This window comes from Propithecus coquereli, unplaced genomic scaffold (assembly GCF_000956105.1).
Source record: "Propithecus coquereli isolate 6110/MARCELLA unplaced genomic scaffold, Pcoq_1.0 Scaffold53, whole genome shotgun sequence".
NCBI classification, from domain to species: domain Eukaryota; kingdom Metazoa; phylum Chordata; class Mammalia; order Primates; family Indriidae; genus Propithecus; species Propithecus coquereli.
Genome location: NW_012151174.1, coordinates 5,619,606 through 5,635,035, shown reverse-complemented (window position 1 = coordinate 5,635,035; position 15,430 = coordinate 5,619,606).

The window sequence follows — 15,430 nt, the reverse complement described above, 5'->3', positions numbered from 1 at the left end:
CATCACGGTTGGCATTGACTTTCACTGAAGTGACGTGGGTCAGAGTTTTGCTTTTTTCTTCCTTTCCACAGTGTGCTCTTTGGAAGGAAGGTGCTAGAGCACCCACACGTGAGCAGGAGTTACGCCCACCTCCTCGGTGAATGAGATCTAAGTAACTATTTGAAACTCTCCTGCGTGGAACTCATGCCCCTTTAGGATGCATTCGGTCATTTCTTTATATTAGTATGAACTCACACATACTGATTTTGGGCTCTACGCCAGTACTACTTCATTTGATTATTCACATTGTTCCAGCTCTGCCCACTGGGAGCTCTGTCAGTTCATCTCTGTGTTCTTTTAACACACCTCCGCTAAGGTGTGTGGGTTTGCTTTGTTTCATTTTTGGGTTTTGAGCACTTTCTTGCACTGCGGCACTCCAGGTGTTCTAGGCAGATGTTGTGCACCACCTGCCCCGTCCTGGGATCAGCCGTGTCTCCAAGGAGCACTGGTTCCTTTTGGCTGAGAAACGATGTGAGAAACAACCATGTGGCCGCTGGGTGTGCTCGTTGCCACTGCGTGTAGTCGCTTCCCGGCCTCTCGGCTGACAGAATTAGCTTAATTTTAAAATACTGGACTCGTGATGTTACCGAAAAACGTTCCCGCCCTGTAAGACTGTTGCTGATGAGACACAGCTGCGTGTTTATTTATTTTTTCTCCAGGCACAAGTTCACTTCGTCAAATAGCACCAATAATTAGCACTTCCCCACTTGCAATTAATCACTGATAAAACATTTGCTTAGTCCTGATGATGAAGCTTTGCCATGTTCTTAATGAAAAAAGAAAAGTCATATTCGGCCTCTTTCTATTAATAATTTTTTATTATGCTCCTATATCACTTTATAATGTGCTTTATCCTGAGAGTTAAAAAGAGATGGTACTATTAAGGCATCTTTATAATTGAATTTAGCAGGACTCAGGCAGGTGAATGGACTTCCCCAAGTTCAGACAACCCCAGACCTGGAATGCAATCCAATATTTTTGGATATTTTTCATTACCCTATGCTGCTTTACAAAACGTAGAACTCATATTTTCAGTAACTCTGTTGTTTTCCATAAAGCAAAATAAAATTATTGCATCTGTGACTTAATTATAAAAATTGAAAGAATATGGCCTATGCATCTCCTTTATCCGTCCCAGATAAAATATGGTTTAAATGAAGTATGCATAAACTTTGATCGTAGATAGGTCGATGATTGATAGATAAATAGATGCTAGGTAGAGATTTAGAAAGTCAGACGTCCTCCCTAACTTTACCAGAGACTCCTATACACTGCAAAGTAAATCGCCCTGAGAAAGAGGAATCATTTTGCCTTCATGCTCCTACTACCTCTGCTGGCTTCTTGAAAGAGATGCTTAATGGGTATTTATACCAGTGCTTTCCAGGTAGAAAACATTGCCCCAATAGTTTTGGTTTTTTTCAGCTGCCCATTCTAGTGATTCCATGTCATTCTACAAATGTTCTTCATAATATATAAACATACATATTGAGGAAAAAATATTTTTGTCTCTGTTAACCTAATGAGTTTGTGGGCATTATATATTTCACCTTTCTCATTTTCCCTATAAACTATTTATTTACTTTCCAGTTGCATTTTAAAACAAAAATGTTCATCTTTTTCTTCAATGAGCCAAACTTTTCCTTGTATCTCTAGATTTTGTAACAAGAGAATGAAGATTAATTTTAAATTATTATTCATAACTATTCCCACCACTTTCTTAAAATATTTTCATCTTTGGGTTCATCTTACGTATTACCATATGCAAATTTCTCTTGCTTTTTACTTAATTCTTTTCTTCATTAAGACATAAAGATCAGTTTTCCTGTCATATGTGTTTTTCATGGTAACATAGGATTTAGCTAGAGAAATCTGATTAAACTATATTATCTGCAAATATAATTTCATGAAAAATTAATATTGAGATTATTTTTCAAATAGTGTTTATTTCTTAAACCTGCCCATCGTTGAGCATTTTAATGCATTCGTTTTTATTTTTCATCCTGGTTTAAAGCATGGATATTATAATTCACTATTGAAATTGTCTTACCTTCAACCAAAGAAGTTATAATTGTATTTTTATTGTTTTTCCTGCCTGAATTTTAGATTTCTGGTGAATTCTATTTGGACATTGCATGCCCATTTTAAAAGCAGTTTCAACCTATTCTTACAAATAAAAATGTATCTCCTATATTTATTCCTTAGTTCATATATTTATTCAAATGAATTTAAGTCTTGCTGTAACTTAGCTAATCTCTTCTAGGTGTTATTCACTCTTCTATAAAAAATGTATTTCAATAATATGATGGTGCTTAGATTGAGGTTATAATGGCATTTTCTTAGTTGTCCCATGAATTTTCATTTATATACCATGTAATACTCACAGGCATTTTCCTATTCAGGCTTTATTATTTTTTTAGTCTTAAATCTTCAACTATGAATTCCATTACATCTAACGTACGTGCTTCCGTAGAGTGGTTACCATGCAGTCTAAGCCAGGCCTAGTTAGAGTTGTGAAGAGGGGGTTTCCTAAAGATGTTCCGAAGAATCCATGAAGTGAAAAAATGATAAAAAATTAGTAAGGATGAGAATCACACAAAACCAGTGAAAGTGGCATCATCATGGAAACAGCCAACCAATGTAGACCTCAGCCTCATCCTGCGTAACTAGTCTGAAGATCCACTATTCCCCACGCTAATATTATAGAAAAATGTTGTGTTTTTCTGAAAAAAATGATATTTTGTTAGAAAATAATGTTATATGTTTTATTATTATTAATATACTAATTTCTAATAAATCAGGACTGTGGCTGGTTGGCTTACTGAAGAAAATCATTGGTAAAGTGTGTCTCAATTTCACACCAAATCAATATTGTCCGTGCTCTACCTCTAACAGTATAAATAAAAAACGTTTATATTTTATACAGTATTTTGGAAATATTTCTTGACTTCTACAAACTACTCTTAAAGTCATAGTTATCTATCATTGTTGCAAAACAGGACCCTTAGATTTAAAAAATTATACTTTTGGTTCACAAAATTGATAAATAGCTTACATATTCATATCAAATATAAATTAGATAAATGATGCCACACACATGACAAAATAAATGCACAACTAACACAGTGCCAGAAGTTGCGTGTTTTAATTTAATATATATGCTTGTTTAATGAATAATCGATATTTAAGTAGTTCTAAATCCATGATAGTGAAAGAGTGCTTAGAAGTGTAAATAACTATTGCTTTCTCAATGTCGTCCTTTTCCATGAATCAATGTTATAGAGAAAGATAAACTATTAAATAAGTAATAATAAATTTACTGATGATGAACTGGATCATCCCTGATTATAAAACAGCTGGATAGTCATGTAGATTCTTTCTATAATTTCTATAGATCCCCTTAAATCATTTCTATTCTATACCAATCAAGGAGCAAAGACTTAACACACTATAGCTGAAGTATATAAGAAGAAAGGCGCACAATATTCACAAGTTTTATGGCGAAATAAAAGAAACCACTTCCATTCAAACACGCGCACCTTCATGTAATGATGAAGCACGAGCGATCGCGTGGCTGCCTGTGCTTTGTGGGCCTTCAGCCAACAACAGTTTTGACCTGATCCTCTATTCCAGAGAAGGAAAATGTGCTCTGCGAAGGATCTGACCGATGTACACTGGCTCTATGATTCCGAACCACATGATTCTTAGTTCGCTTGTTTTTCCCTAATGAAGGTAGTGAACCACTGTTGTTCAAAGACAAAGCCGCCTGTATACTTCAACTGAGATCCGTGTTGCCTCATACTATTAGCTCCATTCAAATAATCAAAAAATGGTGCTTTGTGAAAAACTTAAAAAGTATAAAGTGAGAAAACAGAAGCAAACAAAGACTTCAACAATCTTTCATCAATGTACTGATTGGACGGGTACTTCTCTATGAAGATGGTTACCCAACTAAAGTTATCTCAGTCTGGTTTTATGGTACTTCTTTTATGATCCACATATCACAAAATTACACTCACATTAAAAATAACCATCTGGAGTACATCATTTTTATGAAATTGGCAAATAAATCTATATACTACAATATGGTAAAATACATTGATCTATAAATTGAAACACTGAACAGCAAATCGACCATAAACTAAAACTCCAAGCATCCCTCAGACTCTAAATCTCCTACTTCAGGCTTCCTCCTGGGAGGTGTGAGTGTCACTGGATCCCCAGCTCTTGAGGGATAGTAATGATCACAGACAAGTCCTGCGTGACAACAGTCAGCTTCACAGCCGAGACAACCCTTTCAGGAGGACGTCATGCGCTCACATAAGCTGTGTGTTGAGTATTCTGAATTCTAGAGTGGCAGCTGAATGTTTTCCAGTCTTTGCTTTGAGGGAAAAAAAAGCATTTGAGGAGAATCATGAACAGTTGAACAATTAGAATGCTTTGCATTTCATGTAGCCCCTGCTAGACTTTATATAAACCAGTCAGTTGGTGGAACAGAAAGACAATTCAAACACATGAGATATTACTAATTCTACCTCTCATTTCAATATATTTTTAAAATGTATACAATTATAATGTATCTTTAAAATACGGATAAGTAAAAAGAATAAAAATCTCTGACAAAATTACCACCAATATAAAAAAATCTTGTATTATGTTGGGGTGTGATCAGCTAGACAACTAGATATATTATAGGAAGGCATTATAAAGTGTTATCCAACCTACAGAGATGTCTTTCCGTTTACCTTTTATTCCATGACTTCCCTCGAATTTGGGCTTTAGGACCTTGTCCACTGTCGCCCCCACGCAGCGTGCGTTATGGGGATAGTTGGGGAGCACAAGGGGTCAGGGCTGGATGGCAGGATGAGATCTCGCACGTTAGCCTGTTAATTACGTCACTACCAGGGCTGAACTGTTCAGTTCCTTTTCGGACAACCTTAAGACTGTGTTTTTAAATAGGTGACATTTACCTGTACACATTTTTATGACTCTAGATATATTTGGACTTATGCCTGTCTTATTTGTGTTTTCAATTTACCATGACTTCAGATTTTTTTAAATTAATTCTACTTGGATGGGTTGAAGTTTCATTGATACAGTTTTTTTTTTCCTTAAATGGGTTGAAAGTGATTCATCCTATGACTTTGTTTCTGTTCTCTTATTTCTGTGATTTTGTTCATTTCCCTCATTTTTTTGGTTGCTGTTTCTTTATTCTTACCTATCCTGCTTTTTTCTTTTGTATTCCTCCGAATAATCATTCTAGAAATATTACAGAAGTCACTTGTTCTAAGGAGCCTTATGTTATTATCCTCCTCTCTGCAAAGGCCAATTTGTGTTCTCCCTATGCTTCCATTGCCCTCCACTTTTTTAAACCCTATTCACTATTTGTCACAAAGTAATAAAATTGCTGGAACATATGTCTGCACTTGACTACAAGCATTGTGGAGAAAGGCATCGTGTCTCTTGGCATATCCATTATAACGCAGTGTCTGGCAAACAGTTGCCGGGAATTTATTGCATGAAGGAAGGCATGCATGGATGTTGGCTATGCACATCTTCTGGAAATCATGATTGAATGCTCTATAAAATAGATATTTGATTCCAACAGGTGATGCTATTTTCCTTCAGTTTTCTGTATTTGCAATTTTTCTGAGGCCATTTTAGGCCCATTTTTCTTGTTACTATAACAGTGGTAATATCTGAATCTGACATTTCTGCACAAGTTATCTTTTTGAAATTCCATGATTCCTATTTTGTTTCTTTGTGGTGAATATAAGCAAGACATGAAATAAATTTAAGAGCATCAGAAGATAATTAGTTCTTAGAGGTTTTGGCTCAGCTTTATGAGCTCTAAGTTGCATGCCTTCTCTTTATTATAGCAAAATACTTGTAGTTTCCTCGGCCTACTCAAAAACATTACTTTAAAAATCTGACTCTGCTCTGCAGAATTCACTGTATATAAAGGAGTGAGGCAGTTTCTCCCACTTTCCAACTATGGTTTCCACAAGTGGCATCTCCACCACCTTGATGAGTGAGCATTAAGCTCTTGCATTCTTAACCTGTTCAGGCCCCATGCAGTTGTTTAAAGCAAGTTCCCCATGAAACTCTGTAAGTCAGGTTCACATATTTTAAGAAAAGTCTGCAGCTGAAATTTCATTATACTATTTCTTTGCATTTTTAAGAAAATTTTCTAGTAAGTGATAAGTCCCTAACCACTAACCACAAGTCAGAATGAATTCTGCATTCTTTAATACCTTTTACTTTTAATCTCTGCCTCAGGCTGACATGCGTAGCTGTGCTGCCTCTATTTAAATCCAGTCCCTGATTCCTATCCTTGAAGCCCCCCACTCATCAGCTTCCCAAAGACAAACGTTAAAGCATCTTTCTTTCCGGACTTCTCACAGTGTCTCCTCATACCAGACACTTAGGAAATACTTGTTGACGTCATTTAATTTAAGAACATGACAGTTCTCAGAGATGATTTAAATTGAAGTTACTATTTATTAAAAATAGATGAACAGAATACGTAGGTCTCTGTTTACATTATATAAAGTTAGATAGATATTATTCTACAACATCTTGTTTTTATTCACTTAGTAACATCAATCCATATATACCTACTTCATTTTTTTCATCATTCTTTTTAATACCTTTATTATTTTTAATACTTCTTACTACATGTTATAGATGATGACATAATTCTTTATCCATACCCTATAGATATGACATAAAATACCCTATGAGACTTTGTGTCATATCTATAAAATGTAAGCATTTTATTTCTGTAACAGCAAAAGGATAGACTTTTATGAGAAAAATTAGCTGAGAAAATGACATAAGACTAAGATTTTGATAGAAAAATGTAAATATAGATCATTTTAGTAGTTGCTTTTTAGTTTTATAAATAACCAACTTAATAATTGGGAAAATAATAAATTAGCTACATTTTCAATATCTAAAATGTGACATAGTACCCTACATGTGTGTAAGAGTTAACACATTAGAAAAATTGAGCATTATATTGTTCTTCCTGAAAAATGTTTAAATGGTTAAGATTTATTAAAGTAAGGATGATTCAGTTTCACACTAAAATGTCAGCAATTATATGTATTTGCAAATGTTGACCAACACAGTGCATGGATTTCAAAACAAGGCGTGCATTCTGCCAGCAAAGGAAGTATAAAAAATACATTATATGCACAGCACTGCTATCACAAACACTGTTAATGATTTTAGTTTTCTAAATTCATCCTCAAATAGAGATCTACAAATTAATCCAAATTCAAAAGTGACATATTACACACTTGGTTAACTACTTAAGTTTCAATATTTCACTTACATATAATGAAGGAACGGGACAGAGGAATAGAGGATTGCAGATACTGGTTGCCGCCATTTATAGTGATCTTTTTGACTGAGCTTTTTCAGGATTTCTGTCACGAAGCCATGGCCACCATAAGCAACACAGAACAGTACGAGTCTTTCTGAAGTCAAATGTGCCGCCATTTCCACACGTAGTGCCATGACTGTTGCTAACCTGCAACTCTAGCTGTGCTTCTGGTCGCCTCGTGTAGTAAGATTCGCTGTGATAGGGAGTGAGAGATGTCACCCTCCCTGGAACGACCGTGTCCTGCCCTAGGATCCGTATGTACCCTGATTCGGGGTGGAAGCAGAGAGAGCTGGCCAGAACTGAACTGGAGTCGTATCTTGAAGCTTAAAGCTACGTGTGAGTAGGAGAGCAAGTGGGAGTGCAGGGACAGAGGACATCACGCACGTCCACGTCCCACTTTACGGCATCCGGGATCACACGTCACAGTCACAGAGATGTCCATGACTCGGCCTGTTAAGCTGAACTAATTTCAGTCAGAGTTATAGAAAGGGGCCCGTTTCTCTCTCTTCCGATCTCTCTGAGTGTTTCTTCCGAGACAGGACTCTGCGCTCCCTTCTTTGTGTGTTCCAGGTTCCTCTGTGGTGGCACTTCTTTTACAGGGACCGAGTTTCTAGAACTGCTCTACTTACTGTGACAATGGATCCTCCAAGTGTCTCAGGCTATGGGGACAATCTGCGTGTAGCTCTCACCCTGAGGAGGTTAGAAACTAATCTGAAACAAGACGCTAATGTATATTTGCACAGGATTACTTCTGGGCGGCATCCGATAGCTAACTATGTATTTAACATTTCTGGCATTTTATAATAATTGCCTTCTATTAAAACAGTTCAAGCACTGAATTCCCCTGTATGAAATACAACTGCACATAAAATACATTCGTTTTTATAGAATTTGTAGATATCAAATAAGAATCATAGAAGTTTAGAACTTCAATGTGATTTTTGAGACAACTGGATAAAGAATTGGGTTTATAGAGGTGAAGAGAGGTGAAGAGAGTTACTCAGTAAAGCAAAGTTGTTAAGTAACAGCATTTTAACATGAACTGAGGGTTAAGCCTAGAGAATAATGCAGGTCACAAATGAAGTCATGAATGAGATCAACTCTGCTGTTTAGTTTTGCCATTAAAAAATGTGCCTCCTTGGTATAAAATCAGCATTTAAAAATGGTTATTTATTATCTTCAATTGCCTGACCACCTTCTAGAAAAGGCACAATTTGGGAAGTGTTGAGGTTATGTGTTTTCAAGGTCAGAGGGAGTAGAAGGAAAATTGTTGAGAATGGAACATTCTGACATTTTAATTAGAGCTAATTTGAGATAAAAGGATTCCAAATGTTAGAGGCAAAGCGGGAAGAATCTAGTGTTGGTGGACTTGGCCACTGGATCTGTGTTCCCAGAAATAGTGTATTATTTCACAAAAATGATAACATGTGCAGAGAAAGGATTCATAAATAAAAGGAGTTTTATGGGCAGAGGGGTGGAGAACAATTGTCATGGATTTATTATTATGAATACCAAAAATACATTTTAGTGAGCATAAGTAGGTCCCATTACAAACCTTTGAACCTTTTTATCATAATTTAGAGCACCAGATTTATTACGTGTTATAGGCATAAACTTCCGGTTAAAATTCTTTTGCTTTGCACTTCCAGTTTCAGCTAGGAGACATAGAGAAATGAAAAAAGCGTCACTCCCACCCTTACAAGAATAAATGCTGAAAAAGCTGCAGATTAACACTTTTCCTTCAACCCATCAGAGAAGTGAAGTTGTTTGGCTAGTAAGTTAACCCACAATCTGGGGAGAAACAGGTGCCAGCAGAGAGACATAGGACCTGAGCACCTGCTTACCTGAGACAGGTTGACCATGCAAGCCAGTGAAATTAAGTTAAATGTGTATAACAAATTTTAAAGACAAAGTGTGGGATCATGTGAGAATGTGAAGGTCCTAGAAATTACAGAAATCGGGGGTTTTCACCCTCTTGCAAGTTTCTCTTCCAGGAACCCCATCGAGCACTCACAGGGAGGTCGGGGAGCACCTTGAGAAAGCCCCCCTGGTGGAGGTGACTCTGGGAGAGGCCAGTGACCAGGCCCTGCTGGGTCCTGCCTGGTTGTGCCCTCGATGCCGGTGACCTGAGTACATGTCACAGGGCTCAGTTCATTTGTTTCATGTCTCTCCAGAGCCAGTATTCTTCACTGCATGATGTCTACTCCCATAAAAACCATTGTTTCATTTTTGGGGGCAATTTTTTAAGTTTTTTTTAGGAGGAATCTTAAAATCAGTCTTTTTTAATCCATCCTGGCCAAAAGTTGAAATTTAGTTTATGGATATTGATTCAAAGATAATAAATAAAATATTTGAAAGCAGAACTCAATGCTACCAGAATAAAATAATACACCATATCCTCCTGGAATTTACTCCAGGAATACCAGTCTGCTTTAATATTAGAAAATCCTGTCATTATATACCTTGTTCATCTAATTTAAACATCATATGATTATCTTGCTCGATGTGGAAAAACTCTTTGCCAAAATTTCACGTGCAATTATGGTTAAAAACTCTCATGGATGTAACAATTGGTAGATAAGCGATGTGATGAATCATATTATTTATGCATGTGTATAGACACACACATATTCCTTATCTGAAAAGCCAGTGTCATACTTAATCACACTCACTAGAGGTCTTTTCATGGAAATTCAGAATAAGGTAGAGATGCTCAGTATCCTCCTTATATTTAGTACTGCACTCGAGGTCATTGCCAATACGGTTAGACAAAAGAATTCAGTCAGAAACATAAGAATTGTTAATAAAAATATAAAATTAAAAATGTTGTTTTTAAATGATGTGACATAATTTTATACTCAAAAATCTCTACAGAACTACTGATAAAACCAGCACAAACAATAAAAAATTCAATAAGTTAGCTTGCTATAAAATTCACATGCATAAGTCAATAGCCCTCGTGTATACCAGCAATAATAGTAGAGAAATTCGTATGTACAACAGCAAACAAAAAGGCTAAGTGCTTAGGAATAAATTTAAGAAGAGATGCATAAAACCTCTATGAAGAAAACTAGAAAACACTCTTGAAAGACACAGAAGTGGACTTGAGCATGTGGAAGCCGTCCCCTTCTGGGTGGGAGGACCACACACAGAATGTTAGTCCTCCTTGAGTAAATGCACAAAGGTAATGCAGCCCCTGCAAACCTTGTACAGTTTATTGAGTTAGAGAAGATGTTACCCAGGTTGCTGGTGAGTGAACAAATATCAATAGCAGCCAAAAAAAACCCCATTAAAATAGAAAATCTACAGTGGGGGACTAGCGCTCACACACTGAAACCTATTAGAAAGCCTCCACAATTATTAATAGAACAGTGTCACTCTAGCACAACAGCCAATTTCTAGTGGAATAGGATAGAAAGACCAGAAATATATATTCAAGTACTTATGGAAAGCTATCAGTAGGACAACTGGTAATATTTGCATAAATTCTGTAGATTAGTTAATAGTAATTTTTTTCCTGTTATCTTCCTGGTTTTCATAATTGTACTATGGTTATTTAAAATGTTAATATTCAGAGAAGCCAAACGAAGGGTGGATAAGAACTATTTGCAGCATTTTGGGAACTTTGTGTCTGAAATTATAAAAAGTTATAATTATTAAAAAGAATAATAAAAAATATACCCTAAAAATATTAATAAAGCACTATTTCTACTTAGGATTAAAATAAAAGACATTAATGGCATAGCCAAAATGTAACATATATCCTTTAGTTTAATTTACTTTCTACCACACAAGCAAAACAGAATCTCAAACAATTCTGGAAAAACCAGTCAATTCATATAAACGTCAAAGGTATTTTGTAAAGCCCTATACATTGGATTGTCTTTTCTATGTAAATGTGTATAATGACGGTATTTCAATCAGGCCATTAATTTTTAATAATTGAGTATATTTGGACTTTTGATTTAATTCATCTTCAATGCTAAAAACCTCAAGATTATATTTGAGATACGAGTGGAAGAGAGAAAATTACAGCTCTACGTATAGATGATTTCCCTACTCCCATTGTTAGGAGATAATATATAGTTAATTGAGTGTGTTAGCATTTAGAACAGTGGCAGGCAGTGTTACACCTATTATTATTTTTGTCATTGTTATTATAATTATCATTCATGTCATTGCCCTTTCTGATCTTTAACAAAAATAACTCAGCAGATGAGTTTTAGTTTTCCTTTAAGCTATTCAACCTTGAACGACTTAAATTTCAGGCACTAAGTGATTTAATACAAGCAAGTAGTAAAGCACCATTGAATTATCCAAGAATTAAATTCCACAGTACCCAAGCATCAACGTGGACCTGCTTAAATTGGCAGCTTTCGGTCTCTCTCGCGCTCCTGCCTGGTGACCTTCGAGAAGGCAATGATCTTTAAGTCACCATGTTCTGCCTCATGTTCTGCTTTGTGGTTAGCACATAAAATCTTCTAAAACAATCACCACCCATGAATGTCAATGGAACTGTGCTAGTCTCTTTCATACACTTGCTTTGTGTCATGTAAGACACAAAATGTGCCAAAAGAGAGTTTGGACATTTCACTAAAGCACAAGAGTTGTTCATGTTAAAAGCAGGTTAAGCTGTATCTCCAACGTGTCTCCAAGAAGCTAAACATCAGCATAAACTATGGAGCAGGCTCTGTGAAATGTTTTGAAGACATTGTTGAAACAATTTACATTGATGTGTTTATAAGGAAGATAATTTCTCTAGACATAATGAATAATATTTCCAGTTGCAATCTTGGGAATGAATTAGTCTGAAATTATTCCCGTGCAGAAATGTTACAAATGTTGGAGGGAGGACGAAGGACAGTCAGTTATAAAACGGCTTTTGAAAGATTCCCTCAAATACTAATCTCAGGAAGACAGTGATTCTTTAACAGAATATACAACAATAAACAACAAAATACAGGGCCTCTGTGCCATCAGTTTCTTGAACAGCATATATTTAAATCTCCTTGTTTTAAGGTTCCATTTCAAATACCTACATTTATAATCATCGATAAGGTTTTGAATCTATTATGTGTTTTCTCTCAGCTCATTCTTTCATATTATAAAGAAACATAAAGAAGAAACTAATTTATGGCAGTATAATCTTAAAGAAGAGCTTTGGGAACAATAAAATAAATATATAAAATAGTTTAATATTCAGATCTGCTTTATCTGATTCTGAATCATAAAAGAAAGTAGTGTTCTCCGTTTGAATTGAAAAGGATCTCCAGGGATATCTGATCGCATAGCTTTGTTTAGTGAACAGAAAGATTAGAAACTAAGAATTGTGTGCCTAGCTCACAAATAAGGACAGGGATATGGTGCTTTAATTCACCCATTAATTAAGCAAGCATTTATATTAGCTTGATCTTTGAAAAGTGCTGGGGAAAGTAAGAAAGGATGAGGGAATAAAATCTGTCTTCACAAAGTTTACTACATGATTTGTGTAGTTGACTAAACTCATTTTATACATACAAGTGAAGTGACAAAGCAGCACAAAAAATGCAAAAAAATGATAAAAAAATTTCAATGAAAAAATACTCGTCACTAATCATCAGGGAAATGCAGGTTGAAAACACAATGAGATATCACTTTACCCCTGTTAGAATGGCTTTTATTAAAAATTCCCAAAACAATGGATGCTGCTGTGGATGCAGAGAGAAGAGAACACTGTTGGTGGGACTGAAAATTAATACAACCTCTGTGGAAAGTAGCATAGAGATTCCTCAAAGAACTGAAAGTAGACCGACCATTTGATCCAGCTATCCCACTACTAGGCATCGACCGACAGGAAAAGAAGTCATTTTATCAAAAAGACACCTGCACTCGAATTTTTATTGCAGCACAATGCACATTTGCAAAGATCTGGAATCAACACAAGTGCTCATCAATTCATGAGTAGATTAACAAAATGTAGCATATGTGGGAGTACTACTCAGCCATGTAAAAGGAAGAGTTAATGCCTTTTGCAACAATTTGGATGGAACTGGAGACCCCTATCCTAAGTGAAGTATCTATGGAAAAACAAACACCACATGTGCTCTCTAATAAATTGGAACTAACAGGGGCTCACGTGTGCACAGAGGGAAGTAAAAAGTCATTGGAAATTGAGAAGGAGGGAGGGGGAAGTAGGGAAGGGAAGAAAGAGAGGGGCAAAAACCTACCTAATGGGTACAGTGAACACTATTTGGGTGATAGGCACACCTATAACCTTGACTTAAGCATTATGAAGCAATCCGTGTAACAAAAACATTTGTACCCCTTAATATTTTGAAATAAATAAATTAATACAATAGATGTGCATTAATAGGTAGAAGGAATTTCATGAACATCAGTCATTTGGTTTTTGCTAGCAATAATCTTGGAGGTTATATTCTATTATTCAAAATCTGTAAGGACATCTTCTTCTAAAAATTCACACTGCAAGAATTTAATGCCTTGTTTTTGTTAAAATACTCAGCCTCCTTATTTTATTGTCACATTTTTTATAGCTATGAATCCAGGATTTTGGAGGGCTGACACTTCTATGACTTTTGGAGACCACTTTAAGAAAAAGAATGCAAACGTTATAAATACTAAATAGGCATTTGTTTAAATATTTTTAGAATGAGCAATCACATTCATTACTTATGTTTGAAAGATACAAAAATCATAGAAATAACAAAAAATAGTTAAACATTAAAAATTAACCAACTGACAGCTCAATAATCCTTTCTTTTGCAGTTGTAATCCACACGGGAATTCTGAAAAATTTGTAATTTCATTCCCTCAAAAAAGGTATATTTATGAGAAGTTAATTTTAATATTATAATTTTATAGAACTAATGAATAGAAAAATAGCTTTGACTAGTTTCTAGGTTTGTAGGTCTCCAGTCACATTTTTCCTCCACCATCCGCCTGTGTCTGGGACCAGGCACCACAGGACAGAGGTAAATCACAACACAGCCTCCGGCTGGGAACTTCCATGTCGTGACACAAAGCAGGTGGGCAGGGGGGATTAGAAGCCTCCGGAAAGCCATTCTTATACTGGAATGGCTAGCAGTAGCTTTTGCACGTGCAGAAGTGTGCCATTGATTACTTTATTGCCTCTCAGTTCCAAAATAACCCTTCATTGCCTGTTCCGTAAAAGTGGATCTGGGCCCTTTACATGCGGTTTCTTTGCCAACTGGCACAAGGTCAAGCTTTTTAAGCAAGGAGTGCAAGTGACACATTGCAAAAGGGGAGGGGTTTTGTTTCTTGATTTCAGAGGTTATGCTGTTGCTTTTGCTTTTGCTTTTTATTTACACTTATCTTTCCTGCATGTGGGGCCTGGTGACTGATAGTCTAATATAACCCTCCCAGCAAGAACACCACATGCTCTGGATTTTTAAAACATTTCTGACTCCTATGCACATACACACCAGCTGCAAATTGCTTGTGCCCTGAGTGGTTGCTTCCTGCCTGCCTAGTGGCTGTGACTCTGCTCTGGCATTGACAACCTGGAGGAATTCTCCACCATCCACCATCCACCATCCACATGTTCCTCAAAAATGTCTCAACCTAACTTGAGGAGGGGTTTCCATTCCAGGTTTGTCCTTCCTTGGGTAATCTCGCTCAGCCCCAAACACTGTTAGATTACTGTTAACATTTTCTTATTTACTCTCCTATTGCATAGCTTAATACTTTTTATATTAAACTTCTCCCTTTAAACTATAGTGTGGATCTTGTATTTTGATTGGACCCAGACTCATACATAAAAATGATTGGAAAACATACAAGTATATCCCACTACATCCAAACAAAATATATTCCCCAAACTAATTTCCTTTTAGTTTGGACTCAAAAATATCTATGACCATTAAATTATCACTCAACAAGATGAAAAGCATGAAGTCAATTCTTAGTTGAGAGAAACAGTTTTAATTAGTAAAATTAATTCTGTCTGTATAGCTGGATTGATAGATACACATAGATGTGTCTCTC